This window comes from Aphelocoma coerulescens, chromosome 2 (genome assembly GCF_041296385.1).
Source record: "Aphelocoma coerulescens isolate FSJ_1873_10779 chromosome 2, UR_Acoe_1.0, whole genome shotgun sequence".
Classification (NCBI taxonomy): Eukaryota; Metazoa; Chordata; class Aves; order Passeriformes; family Corvidae; genus Aphelocoma; species Aphelocoma coerulescens.
Window position 1 is genome coordinate 43,427,140 of NC_091015.1, and position 22,841 is coordinate 43,449,980.

General features: G+C 39.0%; 1 protein-coding gene across 2 annotated transcripts in view; it reads left to right on the forward strand.

Annotated features, from left to right (window-relative positions):
- Positions 1-22,841, forward strand: part of CREB5 (cAMP responsive element binding protein 5) — a 255,838-nt gene that overhangs the window by 129,639 nt on the left and 103,358 nt on the right. The window lies entirely within an intron of this gene.

The following is a 22,841-nucleotide window of genomic DNA, read 5'->3' on the forward strand; positions in this document are numbered from 1 at the left end:
TGCTATTAATCTAAACTAGGAAAAAAGAGCCAAATTCTGTGCTTAGAAATTCAATCAAAAAATGTACAAAAAAAGATGAACTATATCTATAGATGCAGAATGTATTAAAAAAAAGAAGGAAAAAAGGCCAGCTATTTTCCTGGTCAAATAAAACAAGACAAAACCAGACTGGAGGTGGGATTTTATGAAGCAAAGCATTCTAAAAGGAAGACCTGCAAACATTTAACCCTATTTTTGTATGGATAGTCTCAATATAGTTTATATAGTGAGTCTTTATGGACATGCCTGCTTATCTAGGTAAGACAAATTTATATGGCTTATTTGCCCTATTACCAGCTGTCTTTTAAAGTCCCATGTGGAAAATTTTTGATCATCTGTTATGATCCTGTTTGATGCTTATCTGAAGGCATTTCTTCTCATTTAAAAATCTATCTGGAATGTGTCTGCAATCTTTTATTTTACTTCACAATTATTTTACTGAAATGTTTGGGTTACTTTTTCAGAGCAGAGTTTTCTTTTAGCTATTTTCTTCATACAGTCACTGTAGATTCTGCTAACAGCTATGGAGTTATAGAGTGAACTTTGAATACAGAAGAGAATAAGGATTTGAGTTTTACTTTAATAGACATCTTTACACATCCCTTTTCTATTACTGTGCTTTAGTCCGTGATTCCAGCTCATTTAATTTATCATAAGAAAAAAAATGTTTCCTTGTTCTGCTCCTCTTACAGACACATGCATTCAAAAGACTTTGAGCCATCATGTTCCTTCCCATTATTTATGACCCGCAGAAAACATGCTTATTTAGAAAGTTATGTGACTTAGCCAACAAATGCTGTTCAGTGTCCAAAAAAATAAGCTGTGGAAACAAAAGAACTTTTATTTAAGAAAGAACTTATTCGATGGGATATTGTACTGAATTCCTGGAAAATTCTTCTTTTTGGGTTAAATTAAAAGTTTAAAAAAGTTTGTGACTGCATGTGGAATAAGTGTATGTGAAAATGCACAAGTAAGCTACATATGCAGTCACCTCAACCCTGCCTACTGGACTCCATCTGTGCTTGAAATTAAATGAGGAATCAGTGAGCCTGTGTGTAGCACTGCCTGTGCAGCAGGTGGGGTTTTGACCCAGTGATGTTAATACAAGTTGGGCTGTGCATCTTACAGGAATAGGAGGTTTATACTTCTGATAAAGATGCATTTTAGGGTGAATTATGGCATGGTTCCTGCTGAGGTTTTACTTTTTGCTGCCTTTCGCACTCCAGGACAGCCTGGAATTTGTAGCTTGTGCTGCTGCTTTTTCCTACCACACGGGTAAAAGTTGATGTTTTGTTGTTGGTTGAGCATCTGGCCTGGATCATGAGGCTGAAAAGAATGGTATTATCTAATTTTTCCCAGCTCTCTGCCCTCGGTTTGGGTCAAGCTAAGCTTAGTTGAATAGCAAAGGAGCCTTGCAGGAAAGCAATCTGAAGGCTGCTGTGGAAAGCAAAGAAAGACACTGTGCTACTCAAACACCATAGAGCAATGGGTGGTTTCACGTGTAAATTTTTGCTGTCCACTCCATCTGATGTGCAGAACTTCTCTTCTTCCCCACACTTCCTTTTCAGTCCTTTCAATTCTTTAGTATTTTATCAAGCGAGCCTTATGTGACTACTCCATGGTGCAGCAGATGGTAGGCCAGCCAGCATTAACAGTTCAAAATCTGTGGTTAATGGGAGTACTCTACCTAACTTATCTACACAGAGGCTTTGTGAAGAGAAAAAAATTATTTGAATTGGTACTTAAGATTGAGAATAAAGTGCTAAGCATAAGTCTCACAAAAAATGATGGAGGATGAGCATAATTGCTTCTCTAAGTGGTATGGACTTCAAATGTAATCATGCATAGCCCTGCCAAAAAGCTCCTAATGCCAATACAAGGATTTGACTTGTAGTCAATTGACATTCAGCCAGTTTTGGCTCAGAGGGTAGAGTGCTACTGACTGAATTGTTAACACTGAGCAGCTCCTAAGAGGCCACTGAGCCAAAAATGTAATCTTGCACAGCAATGCAGTACCTAACGAAACATGATTAAATCATAATTTCATATGCTGTGATCTCCTTGAGGCTGATAAGATTTAGATGGCCATCAGATCTGGGCTAATGAGCTAGAGTTTCTAGGATATGAACTGTGATGACTGCAAGGTTTGCTTTTCCACTATTTGCAGCTGTTGTCCAGCTATGACTGTTACCTGTGAGCTGGGAACATCCATTCTGCAGTTTGTGTAACTTTAAACATGCTGGCTGAGCTCCTGTCATCCCTGCAGGCTGTGCCACATGGAGGGTGAGGGAGTTGTTCATATTGACCTCTTTACCTCAGGCCTGTGCTGCTTACAGAGCCTGACCTATACAGCATCAAACTGACTCCACGTACTCTGTGAGTTACAGTCAGCACAGTAGAGACTTAATCCAAGACTGTGGTGAGAACTATCTGGATCAATCCCAAACCCAAAGAATACAAGTTTGGCGTCAGTGTAGCTTTTTACCTTAAGATATTTAGTTTTAAACCCAAGTTCTTTGTCACATCTGAGGTATTCCCTTACTGTCATTTTATGACATGGCTTTTCAGACAGCAGAGCACGTGAAGTTCATGTTTGTGTTTTCTGTACTGACACATATTCAATATCTCTTTCTTTATAATGATTCCCTGTCATTTCTATGAAATCTGTTTGGCAGCCCAGGCATTTTTCCATAGAATAAATGACTAGTATGATCAGTGGAACACCAATCTTTAAATAACAGTTCACCAGATTAATATGTGGAGCCTCAGTTCATACCTCCTACTATTTGACCCTCTGCATCTGGAGGTGTGGTTCAGACTGTGTGTCTGTCTCAAGTTACCCTGATGGTGGGATCGTTTGTTGTTGTTTGAGGCTCTGAGTTTTTCCTTGAATAATTAATTTTGCAAAATTCTAGCTGATCAGTTTCTTGTGTAATATAGTGGAACCTATCAGCCATCTTAAACTGGCTGGTTAGATATACGGTATAGCTGTTAGTGCAGTCACATCCTCATTCACTGAAAAATTCTGAGAGATGTTTTCAGTGCTTTATTATGTTTGTAAATCTCTTTATGCACACTGAACACTGATTGAGCAGAACGATCAACTGCTAGTTATAATTTCCAGGCCGTTTACTGAGCAGGTATAATAGCCCAGCTTATGACTGTCTCACGCTTTTCAGTCAGCTGCTGACATTGTTCACTCTGCACCTATCACCTCTTTAATGAATAGGCACAAAATAACATGTGCACAAGACCGTGTCTTATGCCGCTTGAGCACTGCTGGTAGTTACTGCTACTGAAATAATATAATGTGATGCCAATCTTCTGACTTGCCTCCATCCATCCATCCATCCATCCATCCATCCATCCATCCATCCAGTTGTCCAACTGCATGCTTCCCTTTACTGAGCTATATTGATTATCTTATGTTCTAGGAGTCCAAAAGTAAGCCCCATTTCAGACTTCACCAGAGCATTTTATGGCCATTGATAACAGCGGCTGATAATTTATATACTTTTGGAAGCACTTTCAAATGTGCCCCCTTGAAATGCCTGGCCCTGATCACTTTTTGCTCTGCACCTAGCCAATTGTGTGTCTTTAATGTAACTTTTAGTTTTCACTCCTCTGTATCTTCTTTCTGAAAGATCACTCAGATCTCACAGCTGTGCTGGAGGGCTCTGGCATGCACCAAAAAGAGCACATCTGCACTGGTTCACACAGAAATGGAGAAGACAGTATCAGATAGACAGCTAGATGAGGTCTAGCCCACTGGCCCACAGGCAGCTCATAGTGCTCCCATGGGGACTTAGGCGGGGTTTCTCAGGCTCCAAGCTGATTAAAACAAGAGGTAAAGTGAAGGCCATATCAAGTCTCGATTCTGGGGCTGGGGAAGAAGCTGACAGCTGTCTTGCAACTGGAGGTAAAAGGGGCACAGATAGCAGCCACAAGTATGGGAAAATCAACTGTAGGGACTGATAGTCAAGAGCAAATTAAATTCTGGTATGCATGTGTTTTTCTTCAGGGCATACATATATTCACAAAAGAGTCGTTACTTTTCTGTGTAGACTTCGAGGGTCAAAATTATGCACCAAGTTCTGTACTTACTGTCTCTTAAAGCGGAGCAGTTCTGGTTAACAAATTTTAAGTGTAAACATTGCTAATTTACTAAACACCATGAGTGTGTAGTGTTGTAGAAAACACATGATGTAGACGGTCCCTATCCTAAAGACCCCGTAACATATGCCGTGTGTGACACAAAACCAACAGAACTCACTGGGAATAATTAGCATACATTCTTAGCATGTGGTGGTGTTTATGTATCTTATAGTTGTGATGATCATTGTCACAGGAGATGCTTTTGAAAAAACTAATCTGCACAGTTTGTCCTCGGGCATCATGTGAAATGATATCACCTCTTTCTGAGTCACAGGGGTAAAAAGAGGTAACGTGTTAGGAAGGCAAAAGCAGGTAGTGGTTTGGGGAGCTGCAGAGATGCTTGTAGGGAAAGCGGCATATCAGTGCTGTTGGCATAGCATAAAACTAGAGATAATTACCACTGTAGAAACACAGGCATATTGTTAAAATAAATATGTTTGGGTCTTTTTGCCTTATAAACATAAAAGTTGTAGGAAACTCAAATCTGAAAATTTACTGAGTATGGCATGGAGGGTTTGTAATTGCATTTCTTCCCTACAGCTTTTCTCCTAAAGTATCATTGCTACATCGCAAAGTGTCTGAGAACATTTACCAAAGCTCTGGTCAGATTTTTAAAGCAGGTACCAAGGCCCATTGAAAATGTATGAATGAGATTTTATGCTCAGTTTAGATCATGTTATGTCCTGTAAGGTGAGAAACTTTTTGAGAATTTGTAACGCTGAATCTGAGAAATGTATGAAGTTCAGAGGACTTGCAGAAAGGATTTTGATTCTATAATGCCTAGGGTGTGAGGCTATAAAATCTTATTGTCAAACTTGTGATTCTGTCTAGACATCTCATGAGTGACTTCAGTCAATTGTACTTACACAGAAAGTTAAGCATCTCTAAATTTGATCTCTTGGATTTTTTTGTTTCTGAAAAAGCTGCTGCCTAACTTACATTCTTATGACTCCTCCAAAAAGTACAATTAATTAAGTGTAGTGATAAATAGCCAAAGACTTACCCATTTTCCCAAAGCATTCTTTCCTAACTGACTTGCCACTGTCGTATAAATTTTCTGCCATGAAGACTGTTTTTATAGGTAAATTCAAGATCGTGTGGCTTCAGTGAGATTATTGTACAGTTTGCAGTTAAGGGTGGACTGAAGTCACTTTTGCTGTAGTCCTCACCCACACAGTCTGGGCTTAGCTGCCAGAATATTGAGCAAGGCGCTGCATACCATGTCATCTTAACTATTTTACCTGGTCCTTTAGCTGACTAAATCATGAAAAAGAGGAGAATATTGACTGCCACCTTTCCTCTTGCTCCCTGGCTATTTATTCTTTATAATATGAAGTGTCTCAAGCAGCTGAAAATGACCACCACAGCTTGAATGTCTTTTGTAGCAGGCAGATAAATAGCTGCTCTGAGAGGTTGCAGGGACTCAGAAAGGTCTATAAAACCCTTCTTTCTCCATTCTGTAGTTCACTGAAATCATAGTGAACTCTAGAATCATTCCACCAGTAATTAAGCAAGCTTTATGTCAGCCCTTTTAAAAATAAATGCATTTAAAAAAAACCCCACCATAATCAAACCATCAGATGTAAAGATTACTTGCTAGTGTAATGGATGGCAGATATTAAAAGAAAAAAAAATATTTTGGCTGATTTGAGTGCAAATTTCTACTCTACTTTTCATGTACTTGTATTATATACTTCGGGTATCTACATACTTTTTAAAATGTAGCTTAGCTTTGCATGGTTACTACAAGATCTCTTTGACATCGAAATATGAACAATTTTTTGCTGCAAGCCCTGCGATAGTATCACTATTAACATCACAAATGCTCCAAAGTAGCATACATGACAGGTAATAGTGTATCCAAGTAATAGCTAATAGAAATTTTAGAAGAACTTATTCCAGAGAGCATAGTTTCCTGAGCTGGATCTGAGCTGTGGTATCAGCCAGGCTGTCTCAGGAGGGTGGTGTAACCATGTGGTTTATTTCTAATAAAAAAATTATATTTTGCTCAGGAATAAAATCAAGCCAAAAATTTCAGTGGGGAATATCTGACTTCTCATTCAATACCCAACAGTTTTGCAGTGTCAGTTTCCTGTGGGCTGGGGAAATAAATCAGGATGTTCTTGCAGAAAGCAAACTTTTTATTTGAAAATGGGAAAGTACAAAAGTTCTAGTTTTTCAAAGGTTTTTTCCTCTTCCCAAATTTAGTAAAATGTTTTTAACCATCCCTTACCCACGCTGTTATAATATTGGCATGGGTTCTTTAGAGATCAGAGACAGACTCCATGGTGTCTAGTGGACAGTGAGGATAAAATGCTTATTTTTCTAGCTTAGTATCTTTTTCTGATAACTTAGTATCTTTCCTGATAAAATGCGCAGTAAGCACAACAAATGGTTTTGCCTAGTCTATGCATGTATGAGGCTGATTGATGTGGCTGGGATTTCTTTCAGGAGCAGATGTGAGGAATGGGAAACACTGCTGATGAGAAATGTTGCCTGAAGGGATGGGATGTACATATTATGAGGATAAAGGAGTGGCTAAGATGCTTCCTTAAAAGGGAAATTTACCCTAAAGTGATTTCTACAAGCTGTCATCCTGAGTCATACCTTATTTAGGAAATAGAACTTTAGGAGCAAGGAATGTGTGAAGTATACACCTTGGACTTTATGGACTATTAAAGAAGCAGAAACAGAGCTGAGAGATTCAATGTTGCTTTGAAGAGCCTGGGAGTTGTTGTCGCTGGTGGAGCTTTTGTAGAGGCTGAAATAAATCTTTCTTCTGTGAAAATCTGGTGCTACAAATGTGTTACTACGAATGTGGTGTTACAAATGTTAGTTATTTAGTTAGCCAGACTCTGAGTATAAGGAAGACCTTTCTCTCTTCCAAGTTGCACATTGACATGGCATATGTTTGGGAGTAAGTTATTGCAGGCACGTCATGCTCTGGGTGTAACTTCACTGCAGAGTGCAGTGGGAAAGGGTGGTACCTATTTCTTGAAAAAACAGCCAGTACAAGAATATTGGAGTTGGAAAAAAAAAGAAGGTGTTTTTTTTTTTCTTTAACAGAGACATCATATATTGAAGTATGGAAACATAGTCATGGATTTGTCAATATACAGTTGGTCCTGCACATCTGTCGTAGGCTTTTCATCCATGTGCAAGCAATTTAGGCTTGTGCCCCATTCGCATTTTGGAGAAGGAGCAGGCAGTGCTGTTCCTGTGCACGGACTCCATCAGGGCTTGCACAAGTGACTGTTCACACAACCACAGGAGCACCAGGGGCATGCATGCCTGCCTGGCTGCTTTGGTGTCTTTAAAACCACTTCCCCAGATTTAGTCTGACTTTCTACAAGGCAGTTCTCAAAGTGCATGTTCTGGTGTTCTTTTGGCTTATTTTGAGGATTTTTTCCTCCCCATCACTGGAAGGCTAAAGATATTCTGCAGGACAAATTGCATACATTTTGAGAGGGAGGAAATTAGTTCAAGGGTGCATAAACAACAGAATATTACTGCAGTGAGTTTGGGTTTATAAAAATAGCAAGAAGTTGCCTTGCACCCTTCTGATTATTTTGTTATATTAAAAACCAACTAATCGATTTATTTTTCTGGTCACAGAAAACTGACTGGACTTTATTCTTTTCTCTAACATGGCAGTACAGGTCATATATTTCTGTTGTTATTTTGGAATTGCTACCCATTTTTTGTTAAGAGCTTTCAAAAACGTGTTATAAGATAAGCCATTTATATGAAAACCCCAGCAAGAATCCCACATGCCTATACATGCATATAAAATACAGTGCAAAAAAGGAAAGTTATGAGCAAATGATAGTTGTCCCTGAAACAACAGGCAAACCAGCCAGCTGTGAAGGAAACTAACATGATGTACTAAAGCAGAAACACAATATAATGGGGAAATGCGGTTCTTTGTTCAGATCCGTTTCCTATTAACACTTATACTGTTATGCTTGTGCATGCCATCCCCTGAGGACCACTTGGTCAGCCTTAAATGAATAACAGTGGAATATGTAAAAACTGCTAGATGCATAAAACTTCTGTGCACCCCTAGTCTGTTGTGTGTATGTGTTCCTTTTAAAGGAAACCTGAGCTATTTATTGCATGGAAGTTTGAGTTAAAATGCTGTTGTGTTGCCAGGGGCCAACCACTAGCAGTAATTTTAAAGGGTGAGAGCAGAGGAGATTAGGGCAATTTGAGCATGACACTTAAGGTCTCTCTGGCTATTAGTGAAGGAGAAAACGTTTTAGCATTGAAGCAGGGGAAGTGGACTTTGTAATGCCACTCAGCAGGGCTGAGAGCAGTGAGAGAGGCTTCTGTGAGGAGCTGCAAGTCTGATGCCCTATCGAAGTCATCTGTTTCTTTGCTCTATAGGCTACTGAAGCAGATGCTAGTCAGGTGTGTGATGGAGGTTCGTGGGGAGGGCTGCTCCCCACTCCTTCCTGCTGATTTGAAGCTGTAGAAGAAGATTTAAAATAATGGTCCATATGTCTGATCTTACATCTGCCTAATTCGGGGATAAATGTTGAAGTCAAAGGAATAAAGATTTCTCATTTACAAAAATGCATTCTTTTGAGGGAGAGTGGTCATGCACACAAAAAGAAGACAATGTGGATAAATGTAGGAATACTTGTTTTATTGACTGCTTTAGTTGCAGAACTTCGCCCTGGTATTAAGAGCTCACCATTTCAGGTATTTAGGCATCTAGCATCCATTAGAAGTTTAACACTGTATACAGTCTCACTGAAAATAATTCTGAAAGAAGCTGAATGTAACAACCTAAACTACCATTGACACAGGAGCTGACATTTATGTTATGAAAAATAAGTGAGTTTGTTGATTCATACATGTTTTGCCAACCTCAGACGATGTTCTTCTGGATGCGGGCTATCTCCTAAGGCTGTTTGGTGTTTTAAGGACTGTCCCACTCAGAGCTTCACCAATGCTGCTTGATCCAGACCTGTGGTCTTCCCTGAAGAGATCTCTGATCAACACAAGAGGATATGATACCCATGGTTTGAGTGTAAACTGTTATTGAAAGGAGAGTATTTTTCTGTGTTAGCTGTCTGACTTACTCAGAAGAATAATTGCTGGCCTTTCTTCTAGGGAAAAAATGAATTTATAATATATTCAAATAATAAAATAACATTTTTCTATTTAGTCCTAATGAGGAGAAAAAAAAGTTGTTAAAAATAAAACAACCCCTTTTAAGTGTAACAAAATTGGGATCTCAGAGTCTACAAGGGCAAAAGAAGTGCATTTTGTGTCTCAGCTTGTTAACTACCTTATTTATATCACTCCCAAAAGCACAGCTTCAATATGTCTGTAATTAAGCAGAATTACTCCCCTAAAACTCTCTGACCACAAGACATTCTCTCAGTGTCTCCCTGTGCAATACTTCTGAACAGTCATCATGTCCATTTCTCCACCCTGAGGTCTGACTAGTGGAGACTGATGAAGTCTGGACAGAAGACTTTGAGGGATTTCTAATGATATAATGAGGAGGTGGCTGTTGAGCTTCAGAACATGTCATTTTAAGGCTTTGGTGTTTGTTTTGAATCCTAAAGGGCACCTTAGGATTCCTAAAAGATCAGTGAACACGGCCTCCCAAATGTGTGCTAATGCTCTTGTTGGTTGTGTTTGGGTTTTTTTTTGGTTGGTGGTTTTTTTTTTTTTTTAAAATTATCAGCATAGTGAAGAACGTGTTAGGTAGAGGAGATAAATATAATGAAAGAGCAAACAGTGGGAAAAGAGAGGATGTGTGTGATAACATATTCTTCCTGGATGTCATAGACCATGTGCAAATAATGAGTGCACTGAAAGGAAGGCAGAACCTGGTTAAGTACTGTGTCAGGAGAGCCTGTGATCTCAGGCTATTAAATACTACAGCGCTCCTTCAGAGCATCATAATTCACAAAGAAGGTGACAGTGTGGTACCCGTGAGCTGCTGCCTGGCATCGGGCTGGAAGGGAGGGGCAAGATCAGAGCAGGCTTTGGGATAAAGGAAGGTTATCTCATTTTCATAAGGAAGATTGCTCAAATACCTGCTTTGACCTCTTGTGTTAGAGCATGAATTTCAATGAAGGGATAAATGGTGACATCTCACCCCTTTGCCAGTTTTTGAGGATTGAGCTGTGTTATATTAAATCATGCTTGGAAATCTCTGGTTAATACATTTAGAGAAACAGCTCTCAGGAACATCTACCTCCCTTCCTTCCTCCTTAAAACAGTAATGAATCCAAATTGCTAATAAAATATAGGAGCTCAAAGATGTTGTACACAGACCATGTTTCTGGTCTGAGTGTTTTTTTAATGTCAGTTTTCCCACAGCTGTTAAAATGTTACAATCATTAAGGTATCAAAACTGTCTAGCCAAGAAGAGAGACTTTTCTTTCTTTACGCTCTTGAGTTGTTTGAATATTTTGTTTAGAAGAGCTCCGTTCTTTGTTTCATTCTGTGGAGAAAGTAAACTTGTAATCTGTCTACTGTAAATCTTAGTTAAGAGCCATTCATTGAAGAATATACTGTGCTTTCTCCTGTGAGGCTATTTCTCTAACAAATATGACTACATGCCTACAAACTAACAAAGGAGATTAGCAGATACATGTTGTCCTATACGCATTTTGAAACTGTTTTCCTAAATTTTAGAAAAAACTCATTTTAAGGTTATATTTATAAAGAAAAGAAAAAAATTACTGACATTCAGGATTTATTTCTGCTTTGCCATGGGTTGCCAAGCAAAACCAGGGAGGCTGTGCTGTAGTTGGGAATTAGAAAAGGACTTGTTGAAGGGATCAGGAATATTCTGAAGTGTATGTATTTATTGCAGGAAATTAGGTCCTTTTCGCATGAGCATGGGGAGCAATCAAAGGACCAAGGATGTCTTCCCTTCTGCAGCCCCAGACCCCTGTACTCAACATCCCAACCCAAGAGCATGTTTTTTCTCAGGGCCACATGCCAGTACTGCTCAGGCTGTATTAAACCTTTCTTCTTATTACATTTACATGCTGCCTCTTCATCTCTCTCTAATGTGACAGCAATCAACCCACACGGCTTTCCCTACAAAATAACTTGGCAAAAACTTTTTCCCCAGATCATCCTTATTACTGAGCAGCTTTTTACTCTTTTTGTCCTTGTTCAAAAGAGAACAAAAAAGCATCAACAGAGAAAGGAAGGATAGTTTCAAGGTAGTTTAACCTGGACTTTAGCAATGTATTTTCTGGGACTATGTTCATCCTTAGCTTTTTTAATGCAGGGTGCAAGAGGCCCCAGCAGCAGAAAGGGTTATCAGCTAACACCAGCACTGTAATTTATGCTCCAGGGGGGAGATCCAAACTGCCCTGAACTCAGCAGCTAAACAGGTACCAACTGATGATAAAACCTCCAGGAAAAGTTGGTGTGTTTCTTGAGGTCATACATAAACATTGGGGAATGTCTTCCTTTTCCCCTTTCCCCCTACTTTCCCCTTTTTCTTCTTTAAATAAAAAAGGATCTGACACTTCCACAAGCATTAATAAGTTTTTCATAGTTTGCAGCATTGTTTATTGATGTAAATGTGAAATCAGATCTTCTCTGTGACTTTTTGAGGAAAGAATGGTGGGAAACTCTGTTTACATCTATGTAAAAAAGGAGCCAAGTGAGCAAGATCACAAAACTAATTTTCCTAAGAAATCTTAAGAATGGGTAATTTTTGCAGTCATCCCCCTAAAACTGTGGCACTGTTTTTTAAGCCTATTTAATGTCATGTGTTTTAGGCTTTTTGTTGGTGGGGTGGAATTATTGTTTTAAAGTTAATATAAATAGGAAGAAGTCTGTAATCCCCAAGCTATAAATCTTTTGCTTTCATAAAAATTATGGAATCATTGAGCTATATGGCTGGAGGGAACTTCAAGTGTTCATCCAGTGCTCTGCCCAAAGTAGGATTAAGTAACATCTACATCATTTCTGACAGAAATATCTTTAATGTGTTTTTGACAACCTCCAGAAATGCAGAGCACACATCCTATTGCTGTGCTTAACTCTGTTCACTCTGAGACAAGTTTTTCTTTCAGGCCCATCCCAAACCCTCCCTGATGCAAAAGCAAAAGATCCTTTTATTTTTGATTCTACCTAATATAGAAATGGAGAGAGATATTATTTCTTCTTTCTGTCTCCAGCAGCCTGCTGTGTATTTAAAAATGTATTATGTCCACCCTCTGCCTTCTCTTCAATAGAACAACCAGGTTGCTCAGTCCATCCTTCGTCATCTTCTAGACTTCAAAGTATTTCTCCAGCTGTCCAAAGGCTTCTCCTCTCTCTGATCCCCCTTTAGCTAGGAACAGTACCTAAAAGTGGATGTGGTACTTCCAATTGGACATACTGAAGCAAAGGAAAGGATTCATACACCTATATTCAAAAATTTGGGTAGGAAATAAAAAATTCACTTGCTGTTGGTGAAGACCAAAATGTCCTGCAACACTTACAGATGGTTCCCATTTGAAACACGTTTGCCACTGAAAAAGCTAGAAATAAATTCTTTCAGCTTATCCAAACTAAGAGAACTCTGCAGAGGGGATTGCTCAGCAGCAGCTACTTCTTTGTTTTTAATTGCAGAATCCATAGCATCACTAATAAATCATGACAGTGTGACAAATGATCCGTCTCAGCTGAGGATCCTGCCTGAAATCCCATTTGGTTAATGGTGTTGCACCTACCAAGGTTTCCGCTGGAGTGGTTGGTTCAGAGCTGACTCCAGGGGAAGTGTGCCACCTACTGAATCACCAGCTCTGCTTCCTGAAGCACCCTGGGATTTCCTTGGAGGGCTCCCAAATGCATTTGGCCAAGACCAACCCTGTTTAGCTTATGAGAGCAGACCAGATCACAGCCTGAGGCTGTTATGGCTGCTGGCCATATTACTCATTGGGGATGTTTAGTCATGTATCTCTATGAAGGGAGACCATATTGCATTAAATGTCTCAAGTTAGTTCTGCATATATTGTTTGTAAATTGCTTTGTGAGCCTTTCTGAGTGGAAAGAGCTGCATATGTATAAAATATTAAGACTTAATGGAGTGTATGTAACATGTATGTATACTTTGAGGTAATTTTTATAATAACCATTCACATATAGCTGTGTCATTGAAAATTTAATAAAACAGAGTAGGAAGGCAGCCTCTCTTAAGTTCTGCTGTTTCAGTTCTGAATTATTCTGATTTAACTGTTGAAAGTCTGGCTTTGATACTTAAATGTTGCTAAATTTCAGCAACATGGTTGTTTAAATCTAATAGAAGTGAGTACTAGGGTAAACACTGTACAGCTAACATTAATTGGAATGCAATTCCACTTGACTGCAGTAAGTCCTTATTGATATTTTATTATTCATAAATTCACTAATGGTAGATGTCTTTGCATTAACACACCTCATTTTCTCATTCTAGGCAACATGCCCCCCCTCTGGTAGGTAGCTTACAGCAGTACTGTACAAGTCTCCCAATATTAGGAAGAGTTATAATCTTAAGAGAGTGGATGCTGCTACATTGTATGAGGTATTTGCTCCCTCTCTCTAACTTTTGCAGGGGATAAGAACCAGGCAAAACAGACACTGGTAGCTGAGTATCCTCACTATAGGGTGGACTATTACAGTCAGTCTGGTTTCAAAAGTACAGATAAACCCCAAACAACTACAGACTAGCATGCTTTACACCTCTGTCCAAATTACTAAACCTGACATTAATTTTTTTTTGTCTTCTCTGAAAGGTACTAGTATAGGTACTAGCCCTAATACATGTCTTGTTTTCTATGAACAGTCTCTGATCCTGGCATTAATACCCCTTATGACTTCCCTGTCTGCAGTCTTTGCCTCATTGTACCCCTGCTCTGAGTGTATACAGCAGGAATTGAAAATAAAAAAGCATTAAAGAACTGCTGGCACCTTGTGGTAAACGTTTGAAAAACATTTTTAGCAGCAGTTTAGACTGTAAAACATATTAATTTTATCAGTCATTAAAACTACTCAGATGAAAAAGGGATCCATGTTATTTTTTTCTATTTACCTCCCTTCTATGACCCTTCAGTCCATTTTCTGCCTGCTGCCTACGATGCTACCTGGCACATGCTGAAAGTAAGCTTTTTTAAAAAGCAGTCTGTGAAGTTACAGTGGACCTGGTTGCTTCCAAATGTTACAATTGTGTTTGCAAGACTACTGAGTGAGAGGCAAGACTACTGAGGCAGAGCAGATTTGTATGCAGGAAAGAAAGCTTAGCTCATTGGAAATATGTTTAGGCAGAGAAGATAACTCAGATGTTTCCTTGTGCTGGTTTTACTTCTTATTAACTCGATGCAGAGAGGCAATATGAAAGATGTGACTTGGGTGGGATTTGTAAAAAACAGAGCAGTGGTTTGGTGAACTAAGTTGGGAGGTTTTGGTCAGGAAAAAGAAGAATGAGACTTCAAGGAGCCTTATTTCAAGGGAAGAGATGGGGTGGAAGGGAGCAGAAGGACTACAAAGGTCACAAATGTAGACTAGAGGAGGCCGAGTAAGTGAGAACAGGAAGAATAAAATTGGCATCATAGACCAGGAGAGCCAACAGATTAGATCAAATATATGTGTGAAGAAGACAAACCAGAAAGCTCTTATATGAAAACATTTATTGGGAATGGGCTGAGGTGTGTTTCAGACAGTATATCAACCTGTCTCTCATCCGTGCTTGTTTCTAAATTCACTAGCACTCTGCACTTTACAGACCTTTCTCTTTCTATAAATTTTTTATAGAAGCCAGGTTAGCTGAAATGAAAAATGGACTTGTTTTCCTTCGGTGCATGCTTTCAAGCTTAGCGAGAAAACTTGGGGAAAATATAATTGGCCTGAACAAAACAAAACTTCCAAGGGCTTCACCAAATAAAATCTAATTTTTATCAATGGCCTTTTAAGCATTTTATTTTAGTGGCCTGCTTTCATGGCAAAGTTCAACTTTGTTCCCAGGATTTCTGACTGTACAACTTTTTACACATTTTGCTATCCTTATAAAAGACAGACAAAATGGTTTAAGGAAATATTTTTTAAGATATTCATTATCTGGCAAAGACCAGGCCTGCAGTATTTCAGCCTAAAAAGGGAAAGTTTTGGAAGTTTTTAAAAGTAACTAAAAAAGGGAGAGAGAATGAAAATGAAGATACAACTGTCAACATAAGTTTTCATGTCATTCATCCTGCATCTTTTAAAAAAGTCAGCTTTATCTTTTTACATAATCACATTTATCATATATGCATAATGCTTTCTGTATGGTAATTTATGTTATCTAGGTATGTGTTTGTGAGAGGTAAGCCCCTACATATGGCTATTATGAGCACAGCAGTGAGGCAGGTGAAATCAAAACAGTCACAACCTAGAATTAATCCTGGTTTTCCTTTGTGTTTACCTGATTGGCTCTCGATTGACTAAATCCTTGGAGCTGCTTTTTGGTAGCTGCAGCTTGCATTTCTTTTACAGTACTTGCAAGTATTTAATATGTTTTTGTTTGAGCACTATGGAAATGCTGACCAGCTAAGGAATGAGATGCAACTGAATAGAGATTTTCTGACTTGACTCCAAAATATAGAGGACCAAGAATCTTATAAGCTGTCCCAGGTACAAGTTATGTGATGGCTGCGAGGGCTGCCCATCTTTATGTCTCTTTAGGCTGGAGACACAGAATAGCCAACATGGGGAATCAAAGCAAAATAAAAATACGAGAAAGTGAAGACATATTAACTGACCAATAAAAATAATAACATTCATGATAATCAAGCAACCAGACTGTAGCTTGTGCTCTGAACCTTGCCAAATTTGAGGCTGCTGGCAAGCCACCAAGAATAGCACATCCAACAGACAAGGGCCCCTCATCTGAGAGAGCCTCGCTGCAGTCTCCAGAGAGCTTTGCCCTACGAACCGACAGCAAGAGCATCCCAGCCGGTCTGAGCAAACAGCATGAGATCGCTGGGAAGGGAGACTCAGCTAAACTTGTGTTCTATGTGAATTGAGATTAAATGAAGGGACTCAGTTGTTATTTAGTAAAAACAGTTTCCTAGGTTACCTTGGAGTAATTTTTACTGTGTTGGTATGATGTAATCAGCTGGTTTAACATTTAAAGCTAGCAAAATATGTGCATATAATTTTTTTAAAAAAAGATGTGCCTAATCACTTTCATTTTGCACCCACTTAGCTCAATATTAATTGTTTGCGTTGGCTGAAGATTTACAAACAGGCTCAGAAGTGTAATAATCTAGATTTCTACATCTGATGGCCTGAAAGTTAGAGGGAGTGAAGAGTTTTGTCAGACTCCTAGATCTTTCCTCCCACACATGCTGGCCACCAGATAAATCATGTGTATGAGTTTATAGTGGAGTCAGGGCTGGATGTTAAGCAACACCCAGAAGTGAAGTTCTTGAAATAATTTCCTGTGAAAGCAACAGTAGACAGATTTGTAATCACAGATCACGACATTAATCAAGTAAACAAACCATCCATTTTTTCCTGTGACATTATTGAAATCCCTTTTAGGAACACTGAAAATTGTACATAATGATACTGCCTAATAACAAGCGTAACTGGAGCAAAATGGTACGCAGTGCAAGCAAGCTTCTCAGGACTGTGGAGCACAGATGTAAAATTCCTCTCTAAAATGTGCTGAGTGCCAGCAGACATCTGAAATACTGCTTAAATATTCTAGTAGTATTAATGCAACTACTTATCTTCGTTGTAATTAAAACATTTTTCCTCTTTAAAACTTTACAATAAGTTGCTTATCACACTCTGTCAGCCAAGAGAAATTTTAGGCAGGGCTGAGAGCAAACCTGTAAATAAGGGTAAACTTTGTCCTCTTATTCACTCTAATGAATTCCCACTCGGTAAAAGCTGCTGACAGCTGCAGACTGCTTGACAGCTACAGCTAATGTGGAGGAGTCTGTCCTAGGAAATAGGACAGGTGGGTTTCACTCGATGTGCTTGAAAGTGGAGTTTGCTGGAGGGGAAAGAACTGGGTGGTGTTGAAAGGGAAAGTGCCAGGTGGGGGAGGCTGCTTGGGGGGCTACACAGCATCCAGAATAGTCCTGATTTGGTTTAGTGTTATCATTAATGATGGTAGTGGAAGTATAACAAGTAGTGCTGGTGACGCGGGGTTTAGAGACATTGGCAATACTGAGATGAACCTGGAAATCATACAAAAGGAACAAAAAAGAAAAACCAACCCAAAAAACACAGATGAGCTTTGAGTACTGAAATAATGGCAATGGAATGAAATTCAGTATTAAAAAATGCAAGGTTGTGCCTGGGGGGACTAATAAAAATTTCTAGAAGCAGAAGAAGAAGCTGGGAGATCATCTTCTGGAAATGTCTGTGTAGGAGGAGGGCTCATGGATTGTGGTAAGTGGTCATGGAGTGGCAGCAAGCTTCTGTGATGATTTGCTTATTTCCTAGGAACTAGTACTTGTAAATAACACTGCATCAGGAACATGGCTTTCCAGAGGGGATGGAAGGTATTAGACTGGCATGGTGGATTCATCTGGAGCTAACTTTTAATACTGATGAAAATATTCTAGGGAAGGTGGTGGAAGGTTGCAGGAGGAAAACTTAGCTGATTAAAGGATACACAGACAGGGTTGGCATGTTCAGCAGAAAGGGCTGGGAAAAAGGTCCTTGCAGCAGAAGCCTGGGCAGATATGAAAGAGGTTGAATTACACTGGTAAAAGCCAGAGAAAATGATGTTGCAACTATTGACGTGCAGGGTGGTGAAACATATGTTCTGGTTATGAAGCAATTACAAGAATATATAAGCCCTGAAGTGTTTCCATGCTAAATTCAGGTTAGCATTCCATGCAGAATAATTAACACACAGAAGCTTGAACATAAAGAAGGAAGACAGTAGGAAGGAGGAAAGAAAGGGAAAGTTTTGGGCAGACAAGAGAGAAAGAGTAAAGGCTAAGGGTTTGGAAGGTTAAAAACTGAAGGGACAGATCCCAGCTAAGAGGAGAAACTGACTGAAGGGCTGCTTCTCTTGCATCAAAACTTCATTCAGTTACAATCACAGAAATGTTCACTTACGTTCTGTCTTGGGCTGTGAGTGAACTCTGCAGGTTCTCAGATGAGTTAGTCATCATTGTTTTAATCTGTTTATCCTGTTTCCATAATAAATATATTTTTTCTCTTTGAACAACTTTAAAACCTAGTTTGCTTGTTTGTTTTTCTCTAAATTGAACTGTGGATTATTTTACAACAAGGTGCACTTTTTCCAATACAGAATTTATGTAAGTGCCTTACTGACATGGGCTGCAGTCACTAAGGACAAGCACGGCCACTTGGGTTTGTACAGCAGCAGGAACAAGCTAGTGTTGAGGGTATCCAAGCAGAAGACTGTGTAAATCTAGTAGAAACAGTTTGTGTGGAATGTGTGCATACTCCCTGTGTACTTCAGAGTACATGCATGTTTTGTATAGATACTTTTTTATTCCGGAGTTTGTTTGGGGTTTTTTATACAAGAATGGAAAAGCTATTTGTTTTGATTCATAGAAACTGATGTTGAAACTGAAGCAGCATCCTGTACCACAGAATGTGAAAGTAAAGTTAAGAAATTATTTCTCTTTCATTTATCATCACAGTAAAACTAGTGGTGTAACTCTGATGTCAGTAAAATGCAGATGCTTTCCAGTCAGTCCTGAAAGGATGTATTTGAGTGTCTGCAGTACATCTGTTTGGTTTTAATATGTTTGGAGTTAATAGATAGCCACGTTTTGAGAAGAAAAGCATTGGAAGACTAAACAACTATGTAAATCCTAAAACCATAAGTGGGTACAGATGGACCTCACTTGATTTCAGAAAGGATCTATCAGATAATGAATCTGTGGCTGGAGAAGTTCCTACGAAGGAAACTGAAATGGGATTTCCTGGTTAATTCCTATTAAAAAAGAAAAAGGAAAATACATTAATTATTCCCTTTAAAAACATCTAGTCATGTAATAGCTTTATGTTACCAACTACAGAGTTTTAATTTTTATGACTGACTTGTGACACTGGAAACTTTACATCACATGTTTCAGCAAGAGTCACTGCAAACAGGGAATTGCAGGCTGGCCCTTGGTTGTGGCTGCATCTCAGTTTCTGTGCTGCAGACCAGTGTGGTTTTTAAGAAACATTAAAAAATTCTAATTCACACAAAAAGAGGCAGGCATTTAGGTGTCGAGATTCTGGATGTAAATTAAATTCAGATTCTTGGATAAAGCCAAGTTAAAAATGGTACCTCTTGGATCATGAATTTTCATCATCCTGATAGTGATTGAATGCTTTAAAACCTGTGTGTGAGGATGAGCCAGGATCAACAGAATTACTGGGCTACTTGTAATTCATGGAACTCCAAAGCTTAAGTCAGTTTGTTCAGCAAGAGTCCAGAAAAGATTTCCTTGTGGAGGGTTATAGCTGTTCATTTTCAAGGAGGAAATAGTGTACTTTCAGCTGGATTACTAACAAAAGAGGGCGTATCTCTAAAAACAAGTTATCTTGTGTATGTTTTTATCAGATAGCACTATGAATTTGTCCTGCTGTAATGAGGTTGATCTGAGTCTGAGCACTCTCCTCTTCCAGTTGGAGCTGCGTTCCAGATACTTGCCTATTTTAAAAAAAATGTTTCATTAGAATATTAGTTATTGTTATCAGGCTGAAAAATAAAGATGAGAGCTAACAAAAATGCATGTAGATGACAGTTTAGGGGCAGAATAAAATTTGGTTCAGTGCTAAAATTTGTTTTAGAGCTGTACTATTTATTTTTCAATGCTTACCATACTGCACTTCAGAGCACATATTTTTAATTACAGCATATAGGTTTGCTCTTTTAATCCAAATGTTGCTATTTCAGCTTACTTTTCTGTCTGCTAGAAGTAAAATGAGGAAAGAGCATCAAAACCAGATCCTTTTATCTGTTAAAATCTTTGAGATGCAGCTATATGTTATAAACTTTTCACTGTGCCCAAGACAAAGCCTGTAGAGTTTTGACTAAAGATTAAGATATTTGAGATCTAGAGTCAAAATAGTTAGTGTAGATGTATGGCAAAGCTTCTTCAAGCAATTCTAAAAAGAGCAGTGGCTCCACAATTTAACTAGCACATACTAATTATCTGTTAGAGTAATTAGAATCACAGTGGGGCAAGGGAACCTCATATTCACTGTGCATGAGTAGTAAACATTACACGACGGTTTTTACCTAATTGCAGCTGTTTGCTTCTGTCCTTAGTCAACATCTCCCCTCTGCACTCCTGTGCCATTGGCTGGCTGGCTGCAATCTCTCGTGTTGGGGGTAATTGCACCACATGACTTTCAGTGGCTGGCCTGAAAGATGCTTTGGGATCTTTCAGGGTAAAAGGTTCTACAGAAATCTAAAACATTATTAATTATTTGGCATAAATTGCTACATTATTGTCTTAGGTATTTGTGGTTTACAGATCCAATAAAGAGGAGGCTGCTCACACTGCATGACTCGGTGATATGTAACTGGATACAAGGCTCTTCACTTCCAGGTCAGCCACTTGCCACTGGCCGATGGCTATTTGTAGGCAGTTCTATTCCTAGCAGTTGAGTGTTCCCAGCACAAAATCCCCATGATCCCAAGTGCCTTTAATGTACTTAGAACTGTTAATGGGAAAGCATTTCTTATCTTGAGACCATTCTTGAAGATTCATTGCCAAAATGTTTTGGGGAAGTCTACTGGCCATCATGCCCATTGCACATTTCAGTCTCCAGAGAAGTTGGACCCAAATTTTGGCAGTTCTTCATCCTTAAATAATTTCAGTGAGGTGTTTCTAGTGTAGCTGCACGTTTGAGCATGTGTGTGAAAGTGGAAGATCTTTGTTCCAGGTTTCATTTAGATTTCATCCATTCCAGTGTCTTATAGTGCTTATGTTCAAGAAATCTGGGGCAGTTCTCACAAAAGATATTTCCAGATATTTTATTTCATTACAACTTGGAGAGTTCATAGGAAAACCTTTGATACAGCTCAATGCTGAGCGCTTTGATCTGAGTCTTCTTAAACAAAGAATGTCTTTTCTAGAGCACCAAAGTGACTTGGGAACATGTGCCCCATTTTCTTATGAGTAACTTGAAGAATCCACTCTTAACGCTGCTTTCTTTTAGTTTCTTCTGAAATTGTGGATATTTTCTTTCTTGTGTCCCTGCTAGTGACAGCTAGCCTTCTCCAACAGGCTCCCTGTGCAGACACTTGTGCAGACAGTCCCTCTGTCCACTACAAAAACATGGGACACCCAAGTTGAACTAAATGCTGAATACCACCACATGGGTTTGCAGTGGTCTGTAACTGAAAAGGTTCACTGGAAGCAATTTGCAAAGAAATCCTTAGGAAACCACCTGGATGGTTATTTTAAATTAAAAAAGGAAGAGATGCCACTTTAAAAAAATAATTTTTAATACTGGGTTTAAGGTTCCATACATGTGATAGTCATTAAAGCTTATTTAACCCTGAAATTATCTGGCCTCTTTAATTCCACAGGGACTGTAAGGCTCTTGGGTTAGAAATGAAAAATAATGTCAGAATGAAAATGAGACTTTCCTGAGTGCAGGACCACTATTATAGAATATTTTCTTAATCAAGCCTCTTTAAGAGCCAAGCAGTGGGGGAAAAAAATAATCAGGTTATACTGCTTTCATCCACATGGTCTTTGCTGATGCTTTGGGCCACTGATTGACATAGGCAAAAGTCAGTCCCAAGGGCTGGATGAGGCACACTCACCTAAAATGCATGTAGGACCTGTGATTTGTCCATCCACAATCTCAACTGCAGTACACCCAGTTCCTTGTCACAATACGCATTTGGGATAATCCCAGGGCACTCTGACGTTTGGGCTCTTAAAAGTCAGAGCTTTCTGGTTGTTGAGACTGGAAACTTTCAGCAGAAGCAGTGATTTTTGTCAAGTTTCAGTTACACCAAACATCTGTGGTGTGCCCCACCACCCTTTCCCCAAGGATGAAACATTCTGCAGGGAGGGTGTTGCAAGAATTCCTGAACTAGACAGCTAAGCTGGAGTCATAACTGTCCTGGCCAGGGCCCTAGTTTGAAGAAGACTCCCCTTAGAATTAAAACATCCCATAACTCTCATAACAACAGCCCTATTCTTGTTGAACATGGAAATTTAAGGCTGGGGTTGGAATGGGGGGAGAATGAAAAGACAGACAAGTAAACAGATAAAGAGGGAGCTCTTGCATACAAGTGGAATTTCCTCTGAGCACAGGATATTCTTTATCATTAACTGGTCTGTCACAGGAAGGAAAAGGGGAAAACAGTGTTTCCTGTTAGGGGGAAGAAAAAATCAATAGGCTTTGGAGATACCTGCCTGGAAAGAACTTTCTGTTTTCCCATCAGCAAGAACAAATAAGTTTTTAATTCCTTTGGATCATGATGTCTGTTTTAAAACAGTTTATTTCTTGAAATAGGACTTCAGTATAAATAAGTAATTTAGAAATGATCAGCAGTTCAGACTGCTTTGATCTTTCTTGAAAATGCTCTTACTCCTGAAAATATCTTCAGTAAAACATTGTTTTGAAAGCAGTTACATTCTTCTGAGTTTATGTCTATGAAAGTAGTAATAACTAAAAGAGCCATTTGCCATACACATGCAGTCACT